This window comes from Trachemys scripta, chromosome 5 (genome assembly GCF_013100865.1).
Source record: "Trachemys scripta elegans isolate TJP31775 chromosome 5, CAS_Tse_1.0, whole genome shotgun sequence".
Taxonomy (NCBI): Eukaryota; Metazoa; Chordata; order Testudines; family Emydidae; genus Trachemys; species Trachemys scripta.
In genome coordinates, this window is record NC_048302.1 from 27880094 (window position 1) to 27889173 (window position 9080).

Genomic DNA, 9080 nt, shown 5'->3' on the forward strand with positions numbered 1-9080 from the left:
TTGTGCAAAGTTAAAGGGCCAAGGTTAAATCATTCAGCTGTAAAAAGCAGTGACAGAAATAAATTTAAGCACCGTCCCCTATGTAGATATCACATTGTGGGGTGCAATCCCAATCAGTCAGGGTTGTTTCACCACCTTGTCTGCAACTTGGGTGCCTCACAATGCCTTGCTATTATGGCTCCCAACCTGGGCCTCTCACAAACAGCCGAACAGCATGCAGGTCACACCCTGAGTGTCTGTGTATAGCTGCAGTCCTGGTCCAGCCACTCTGACCCCAGCAGCATGTCAGCAACACACCAGCCACAGTCTGGTTTCTTGCAACTGTGGTTACTACTTCCTGGGTGGCCCCACCAAATTCCCAACCCAGGATTTTCCCTAAAAACATGTATTCTCCACTGTCCAGTCCTCTCCTGGACAGTTCAGATATTAGAGGTCCATTGCCCCTATAAATGGGTCAATGTATGACTGCTTGCTACTTTAATTGGCATTACCAAACAATTCAGTTTAAACACAACACTGGATTAGTTTTGATTAAAGAATAAACCAAGTTTATTTATCGACAACGAGAGAGATTTTAAGTGACTACAAGTATAAGGTATTAAAGTGAGAACTGGTTACAAGAGAAATAAAGATAGAACACTTCCTAGTAGCTAAGACTTAAGAAACTAAACTTGGTTCAAGGTAAAATCCTTATCACAGGCTCCCATCATCATTTCTGATCAAATTTTCAAGTCAGAATCTCTCACAAAGTCCAAAGCCTGGTTCCTTTGTCTTCTTGGATGAAAAAGAGGAGTTTTTGCCCCTGACTTTTATAGTCCAGTCAACCTTTGAAGTGCATTTTCCTGAAAGTTACCCATAGATAAACTACCTTCCACTGCAAGGATGGAGGCATGAAGTTTCTCTGTAAAAGAGGTTCTTCTTCGAGTGATTGCTCATGTGTATTCCACTATAGGTGTGTGTGCTCGCCACGTGCACTGGTGCCGGAAGTTTTTCCCTTAGCAGTACCCGTAGTGGGAGAGCACCGCTGCGACCCCTGGAGTGGCACCGACATATCACGCCATAAAGGGGGCTGCGTGCTCCCCCCACCCTCAGTTCCTTCTTGCCGCCAGTGAAGGTAGTCGGAACTTGCTCCAGCTTAGCTGCAGCTCTTCTAGCCTTAGTGGACTGCAGATCTTCCCCTACCTAGCCGACTGACTGCTCAAGGGCCGGTCTCGGTCTCTGGTGCAGCAGCAGACGAGCTTCCTGCTAGGCACCTGCGGGGCGCTAGGTCTTCTGGTAAACGAGGAGAAATCCACGTTGATCCCGGTTCAGCGCATAACCTTTATAGGGGTGCTGCTAGATTGCCAGGGGGCCACGGCCTCCCTCCCACGGGACAGATTCGAGACGCTCACAGCACTGATCGCAGGGGTCACAGCCTTTCCGGTAACCACGGCACGGGTGTGCCTGCAAATCCTAGGCCACATGGCACCATGCACCTATGTGGTGCGACATGCCAGGCTCCGAATGAGGCCCCTCCAGCTTTAGCTGGCCTCCCGGTACTCCCAGGCCAGGAACGGTCTGGACAAGGTTGTCACGGTGCCACCCAGGGTGGTGGCAGACCTTCAATGGTGGACCCACCCGAGCAACATGCTCCAGGGTATTCCCTTCCGAGAGCCGCCCCCCTCTCTAGATCTGGTGTCAGATGCCTTGGACCTGGGCTGGGGAGCCCACATGGGGATTTTCAGGATCCAGGGTATGTGGTCTCCCGAGGGGCTGACCCTGCACATAAATGTCAGGGAGCTCAGGGCCGTACGCCTAGCGTGCAGGGCCTTTTTCCAGCACGTGCACAAGAAGGTAGTTAGAGTCCTCACGGACAACACGACTGTCATGTATTACATCAACAAGCAGGGCGGCACGCACTCCCGGACCTTATGCCAGGAAGCCCAGCTCCTGTAGGAGTTCTGTATAGCGCACAACATACTTGTGTGGGCCTTCTACCTGCCCGGCAAGAGCAACACGCTCGCGGACCGCCTGAGCAGGGTGTTCTCCCAGCAGCATGAGTGGTCCCTGCACAGGGAGGTAGCCAGAGGGATCTTCCTATAGTGGGGTACTCCCCATGTAGACTTGTTCGCCACCACCCAGAATCGGCAGTGTCCTCGGTTCTGCTCCAGAGCAGAGTGGGCGACGTGGAAATACTGGATGGGTTCCTGCTCCCATGGTCGGGGGCCCTGTTGTACGCCTTCCCGCCCTTTCCCCTAATAGGCAGGGTCCTCCAGAAGGTGAAATCAGACGGGGCGAGGGTTATCCTCATAGCCCCAGATTGGGCCCGTCAGCATTGGTACGGGACCCTACTGCAACTCTTAGCGGCCCCGCCTCACAGGCTGCCGCTCCGCCCGGACCTCCTCTCCCAGGAGGAGGGTCATCTCCTCCATCCCAACCTAGCCGCGCTTCACCTGACAGCGTGGCTGCTCCATGACTGACCAAGGAGGAACGCAGGTGTTCTGTGGAGGTAAGATCAGTCCTGCTGGAGAGTAGGAAGCCCTCCACACGTCGAACCTACCTCGCTAAATGGTATAGGTTCTCTATGTGGGCGAGGGAAAGAGGTTCCTCTCCCTCTTCCGCGTCTATCCAGCTTGTCCTTGATTACCTCCTGTCCCTTAGGACCCCAGGGCTGGCGCCCTCCTCCATCAGGGTGCACCTGGCAGCCATCTCGGCCTTCCACCCTCCGGTGACGGGACAGTCCGGTTCTCCCACCAAATGACTTCCAGGTTTTTGAGGGGTTTGGACAGGGTGTTCCCTTACGCTAGACCCCCTGTTCCGTCTTGGGATCTGAACCTAGTGCTGTCACAATTACAACACTGTAAAATTTCAGATTTATATAGCTGAAATCATGAAATTTATGATGATTAAAATCCTGTGACCCTGAAATTGACCAAAAGGAACTGTAATTTGGTAGGGCCCTACATATAATGTTGCTACCTACATTTCATCATGATACTATTGACCAGCAAGTTATTAGTTTTCAAATGATACCTTACAAGACATATTTTGTATAAATATTATTACAGTGGTGTATCAGGTGTGAATATAGGGTTCATTTGGTCACAGTAAGTCCATTTCTAGCCATAGTCTGTGACGTTAAAACAAATTACAGAAAAATCCTGAGCAAAAAGTTCTCTCCTAGAATAGATACTATAGGCCTCATTCCCCTCTTACTTATACCAGTTTTACACCGCTGATTCCAGTCCTGATTTATGCTGGTATGAAAGGATAATCAGGCTTCAGGATTCATTGCTCCTCACAGCATCTCTGGATAGTAGTCAGCTTTTAGGTTAGACAAAGATTCCCTCCCAACCTTCTAACACACTTATTACGCTCCTTCCCCAAACTCTCTGATACAAACAGTTATAGTCCCACCCCTGAGGTGTGGCTTACTCCTCCTCCCTTTTCTCTCCGTGGTGCTTGTGATCACCAGTCTTTGGAGCATTTTCTGTCCTGTCCCCATGTTGTCTGGGACCTGGGTTCTTTTCTGGCATCTGGTGCCTCCACTCAAAGTGACTCCTCACTTTCCCATATACCCATGCCTGCTAACCCTTGAGAAAATCAATTATAATACTGCTAGCTTGCAAGGACTGTAAAGCCCATTACGCAAGGAACAATACAGTAAATAAAAAAATCCCTGCAAAGGAGTGGTACACCAGAAATAACACCATAAAAAAGGGGGACTTTGCTGGGAATGCGAAAGTAGGATCTGGAGAATGGAATGGTTAATGTTAATTAATTATTAATTAATATTAAAAATAAAGGAATTCCCTACCTCCCAACACTTGCAAACCCCAGTTCTTCCCTGGCACCCTGAGGCAGATGATATAGCTGAGGTTAAATGTCCTGAGATGGAGTGTTGCAGCCCTGTGGCATTGACTGGCTTAAATAAAAGTCACCTTACTTTTTCTTCACCCCTGGGTAGGACAGGGTCCTCTCCTGACTCCAACTGGGATCACTGGTTCCTGGGTCTGGAATCCTCCTGGGATTTCAGCTGGCTCTCAGTAGCCAGTGCTGGATCAGATCTTTCCCTCTGGATGTGGGTTGCTGCAGTGACGAAACTGCCTGGTTTATGCAGCTAGAGCCTCAGAGCAGCGCGAAACTCACTTCAGGGGAAGTAGGAGTTTAGCAGGGACTCGGTGAGCTGCACTCTCCCTCCTCCAGCTTCCAAACTCAAAAGTGAAATGACATGCTCTCCCTGTGTCTTTCAGGCTGTTCCCTCATTTGGAGCTGTTAAGCCGCTTGTCTTTGGTCCCTTGGATTGCTTGTACAGATTGCCCCATGCAGACGCCTCCCTATCGGCCTCAGCAGGGGTTTCTAGTTCCATCTGTTCCTACCCCTGACTCGAAGCGTGCTGGAAATGAGGTCAAAGGACTGGTGCAGCTATTTTAGTTGTAGGCCCTTTTGGTAGGGCCCCCTAAAGGCTTAGACTGGAGCTCCGGAAGCTGGCAAACTCCAAGTGGCTGTTACATAGGACTCAGCATGACCTAAAAGTTAACAAATTCAAACTACTGCATTAAATACCTTGCCTCCCTTTTCAACATTTCAGGGCAGATCCTCAGCTAGTGTGAATGGGCATAGCTCCACTAATTTCAGTGGAGCTATGCCAATTTATACTAACTAAGGATCCGGATCCTCATCTCTACTGAAGGAACTACAGCTGGAGAAAACCATTAAGACGAAAAAGTTTATTAAAACAGTAGGTAAACTGAAGATTGCTAACATGAGATGAATCATGCAGCGTGAGAACTCTGGATTAGCAAGTGGTGATCTCTGTCACTTTTAGAAAATTGCTACACCAGTAAGAGAGGAAAGGATAGGGGGAGAGAGAATTACATGTGGGAGAATAACTTGCAAGATAAAATTTATTCAGCAAATCGTGCTAATGTTCTTGTTTATGACAGAATAGATTGTCATGGACAAAACAGATTGTCCCTCTCCTTCAAAAAAATGATTGAGTCGGAACCCTTCTGGTCTCGTCTGTGACAAAATTTGAGTTGGAGACCTAGCTCAAAGGAAAACAATACCACACTGGTAGTGACCTGTGTTTTTGAAAAGCAGGACATGCTCATCGAGAGGCCCATATGCCTGCTGCATAAAATAGAGTACTGCTACCCGATGTACAAAAGTGAAATGGCCCTAACAAGAATGACAGAGGAGTGTGCTACAACTTCTTCCTTTTTCATCACATCTGGCCCCGCCAAGTTAACAGCAAGATAGAAACAGTGTTGGAAATGGAATATATTTTACATGCGCCACTGAAGAGAAATGCATTTACGGGGTGAAATTCTCAAATCCTTTATAAAAACTGGGTGGCTGAGCTTTTTGTTCCTGAATTAAAACCTATTGAAGTCAATGGAAAGATTCCTATTTTTTTTCAACAGGCTTTCAGCCATTCCCTTTATGCATGTGTGACCTGAAACCAAAGTGATGAAATACATTTACTGATAGCAGTCAGACGAATCCTAAATCAGATTGTGTGTTTTTTGTTTAACTTTGACAAATCAGACCACTAATGCAACAGCATAGTAAAAGGAATTGGGGGATATAGACCTGTACCACTTAAGTCAATAGATATTTATTACTGTCTTCAAGGGTAGGCTCATCCCCTGCATCCCTGAAATAACTCTTGCTACTTTTTCTAACATCAGACCAGCAGCCTTCAAAGTGGGACAATCCTAAAAGAGATGTAAATAATTCCTTATACCATGACATTCTTCCCAGCATTTTGCTATGAATTTTGAAGTAGATCCTCAGCTGGAGCAAATGTGCATAGCTACACTGAAGTCCGTGGATCCATTCCTATTTAAACTAGCTGAGGATTTGAGCCTTTTTAGTATGTTGTCTTGCAAGACAAGTGTGAAAACATGTCTTCATAATTTTACACTGACATTCTGCTATTGCATTTTTGCTGGGGCATGGAAAGGAAGACATATTTGAGTGTGAATCATAAAATACATGCATTAGTGAAATGCAAATTAGCAAGGCTCCTCGCACAAATAAACATTCAAAAGTAAGCTTCTCTGGCCAAATTCTCTTTTGCCTTCAGCAGTGCAACTTTCACATGTTGTTCACTCCTTTATCAAATTGAGTTCTATGCATGTAGAAAGAGCAGAGTTGAAATCCTGGATGTGGATCTGAAAGCAGAATTAATGCTCTTGAGGCTTTATCTAAACCTTCAAGAAATGTTGTATTTGATCATGTACCCACCCATTGCTAAAAGTTTATTCAATAATATGCATTTTTATTATTCCCTGCAGTGCACCTCTTCATTCTGTCTTGCATCAGCTGCCTCTGTTCAGCATCCCACACACGTATCCAATCTACATCTTGACTTACGCTCAATCTACTGCACATATTGCTAAGAAAATGACCATGCTCTCATCACTGCAGTTTCTGCACCTTGGAATCATATGGTTTGGACAATCCTGGCAAAAGTCCAGCATTGCTGAAGAAAGTAGTAATAAAAATTTATTGTCAAGTCAGCACTAAATTTTACACTCTTTCCTTGCTGTTTATTTCAGTTGATTCTCTAAATGAGAGGTTAAGAAAAAAACTGTGCCTTGTTTTGTGTATCGTATTTTATACTCATTTCAACTGCTACAAAACTGTTAGAGAAGTGCAGCTAAAAAGTGCCACTAAAAAGCTGAATAAGATGCTTGATTTAAATGGACTCACATGCACACAACTGGTGAAGTTATAAATACAGAGAAGTTGTATGTTTTCCTTTCTGTTGTTTAAAAACATTTTTATACAAATTTGTAATGTCTGTTTATACAGGAAACTTGCCTCTTTTGCCAGGAGGAATGACTGTATTCTAATTAGAGCTACTTTCTAACGGCCATATCTTTGTATATTAAGTTTGGAAGTAAATCAGCACGAGTTATCTGCAGCTATAAGCAAGATTACAAAAAATAATGTTTACAAGGCAGGTTTGTGTTTGTGTATGTATGTTTAATAGTGTGCCTAGGGTAAACTAGAAACACAGAACCAGGCTCCAACCTCTGGTAAACCCATGCAATCCCAGTAAAACCCATGCAGTGATTGGCATAACCGAGCAGAATTTGACTCAAATTGTGGTCTGCATTCACATAGCAACATACTCTGAGATTGAAATGAGCACCCTCAGTTGTGCAGGAAAACTTACAAGATTTGAAGAAATGACCCTTCTTATCCACACAAGGGAAATGTACAGGTAAGTATATGCAAGTTACACTCTAGCCAGTACTGTATCCTAGAGATAGCACTCACACAATGCTAGAACTGATTGAAGTGTTTGTTGCCAGCAATTTAGTTATTGGTTTTTCTATCTGAGAACAATTTTTCAGTCATGAATTTTACTGATTTTTTTTTTTTTTTTGGTTATTCATTATTGATTGGCAAATAATTTTCCTCAACACATTTAGGCCTGTGCATTGTTCATACACTGTTCACAGTGAGTCATATCAGACATTCAAAATTCTCAGTCTGCCCTTTCAGCTGTGTAATTAGGCAACTAAGTCACCTAATATGGTTTTTGTTCCCTGACTGGATGATCTAATGTAAGCATCTCCAGTGTGAATATTCTTGTTAATGCACAAGCACCTGAATACGTTTGAATAAAAGTTCCTCCCTGAACAAAATACCAATGTCTATGGAAAAAAAAAGGCTCTGAACATGGTCGGATTGAGGAATGATTCAGGTGAGTGAACATGTTCACTAAGACTTTTTCCTGCTATTTGCCCTGATTTAGCAGAGTTATCTGTGACAAGAAAGAGAACTGTTACAAAGAGAGATGATCTGAAGAGCCAGTGTTTGGATCTGGTTTAGATTTAAAGTAGAGTTCAGGGTCTGGATTTGACACCAACAAAATCTTGCGAGGTATTTTCATGAAGTTGTCTCCCACACCTGTGTATAATTTTAAGATGATTAGGGCTGGTTGAAAATTTTCTGTTGAAACTGTTTCACCATAGAAAATTGGGTTTTTGACTAAATGTCATTTTTTTGTGAAAAGTGTCTGCTTTCTGTAGCAAATTTCTCATTTTCATTAAAATCCAAAACCTGAAAACTATTGGTTTTGGCTGGAAATGTTTGGTTTTACGAGGAAAAATAGGAATGTTCTGTGACAAATAAAGACAAAAGAATTTTTTTTTCCCTCCGGGGGAAAAAAAAACATTTCCCCACCTGCTCTAGTTTGGACTGAAGGTTTTGATTCCGGCCTGTTTCTAGTTCTGCTCTTACTCTGCTGCTACCCTTCTTAATACCCCCCCTCCACACACACACACACACACACACACCAATGGTTACCTCAAGTCATTTGCTTGCCTGGTGACATTAAGCCAGACTGTGTGGATTGCCAGAGTCTCCCTGAAGGAAGAGAGGCCTGTGGCATGTTTGGGCCTGTGTTTCTTTTCTCCTGAACCCCAAAATGGGTGACCTCCAGCAGGCCTGAGCCAGAAGGCTGACTTTCCCTCGCCAGACCTGTACAGTAGACCACCTGGATGATGAGGGGCTGAGTGAGTACATGTTCTAAGAGGGCACTGGGGAAAGACTAAGCTTTAATAGGCACACTGAGCTCAAGAGGAACCTATTTGTTCTCGGAGAACAGTGTTCGACAATGATCAGGTAAAATTCTTGAAAATAATATATCTTAGTCACCTTTTTTGCTTTTCCTCTGTTCAACTTGCTATTACATGTCTCTTCCATTCTTCCATGATTTATGTGAGGCTGTTACTTTTGATGACAAAAGTATCATAAGGTCACAGATTTAGCTTGACATTGTCTCTGACTGGCCAAATTTTGTAAAAATATAGGCATTAATTCTTCAATCTTAACATAGGCACCAGACTCATACAAATGAGCGTCAATTTGCTATTGATTATTAGGTAAGTGCTATATGACATAGTGTTTGCTCTGAGGGGCTTACAGTATAAATGGAGATGGTGCAAATCAGATGACAATTCTCTGGTGTTAATAGAATATTTTCGCTAGTTTCCTTCAGTCTGCTCAGACTATTGGTTGGTTTTTGTGAATATATAGATCTAGGGTTCTCAGCACGGATGCTGAAACCCCCAACAAGT

The 9080-nt window shown here is 44.3% G+C and overlaps 1 protein-coding gene across 1 annotated transcript in view; it reads left to right on the plus strand.

The window, feature by feature from the left end:
• The window catches only part of LOC117877851 (B-cell scaffold protein with ankyrin repeats-like), a 56235-nt gene extending 48592 nt beyond the window's left edge, over positions 1-7643 (plus strand). The window contains exon 9 of the mRNA XM_034771418.1: positions 6282-7643. The gene's annotated coding sequence lies outside the window, so the exon portion shown is untranslated. The remainder of the gene's footprint in view (positions 1-6281) is intronic.
• The last annotated feature ends 1437 nt before the right edge of the window (positions 7644-9080 follow it).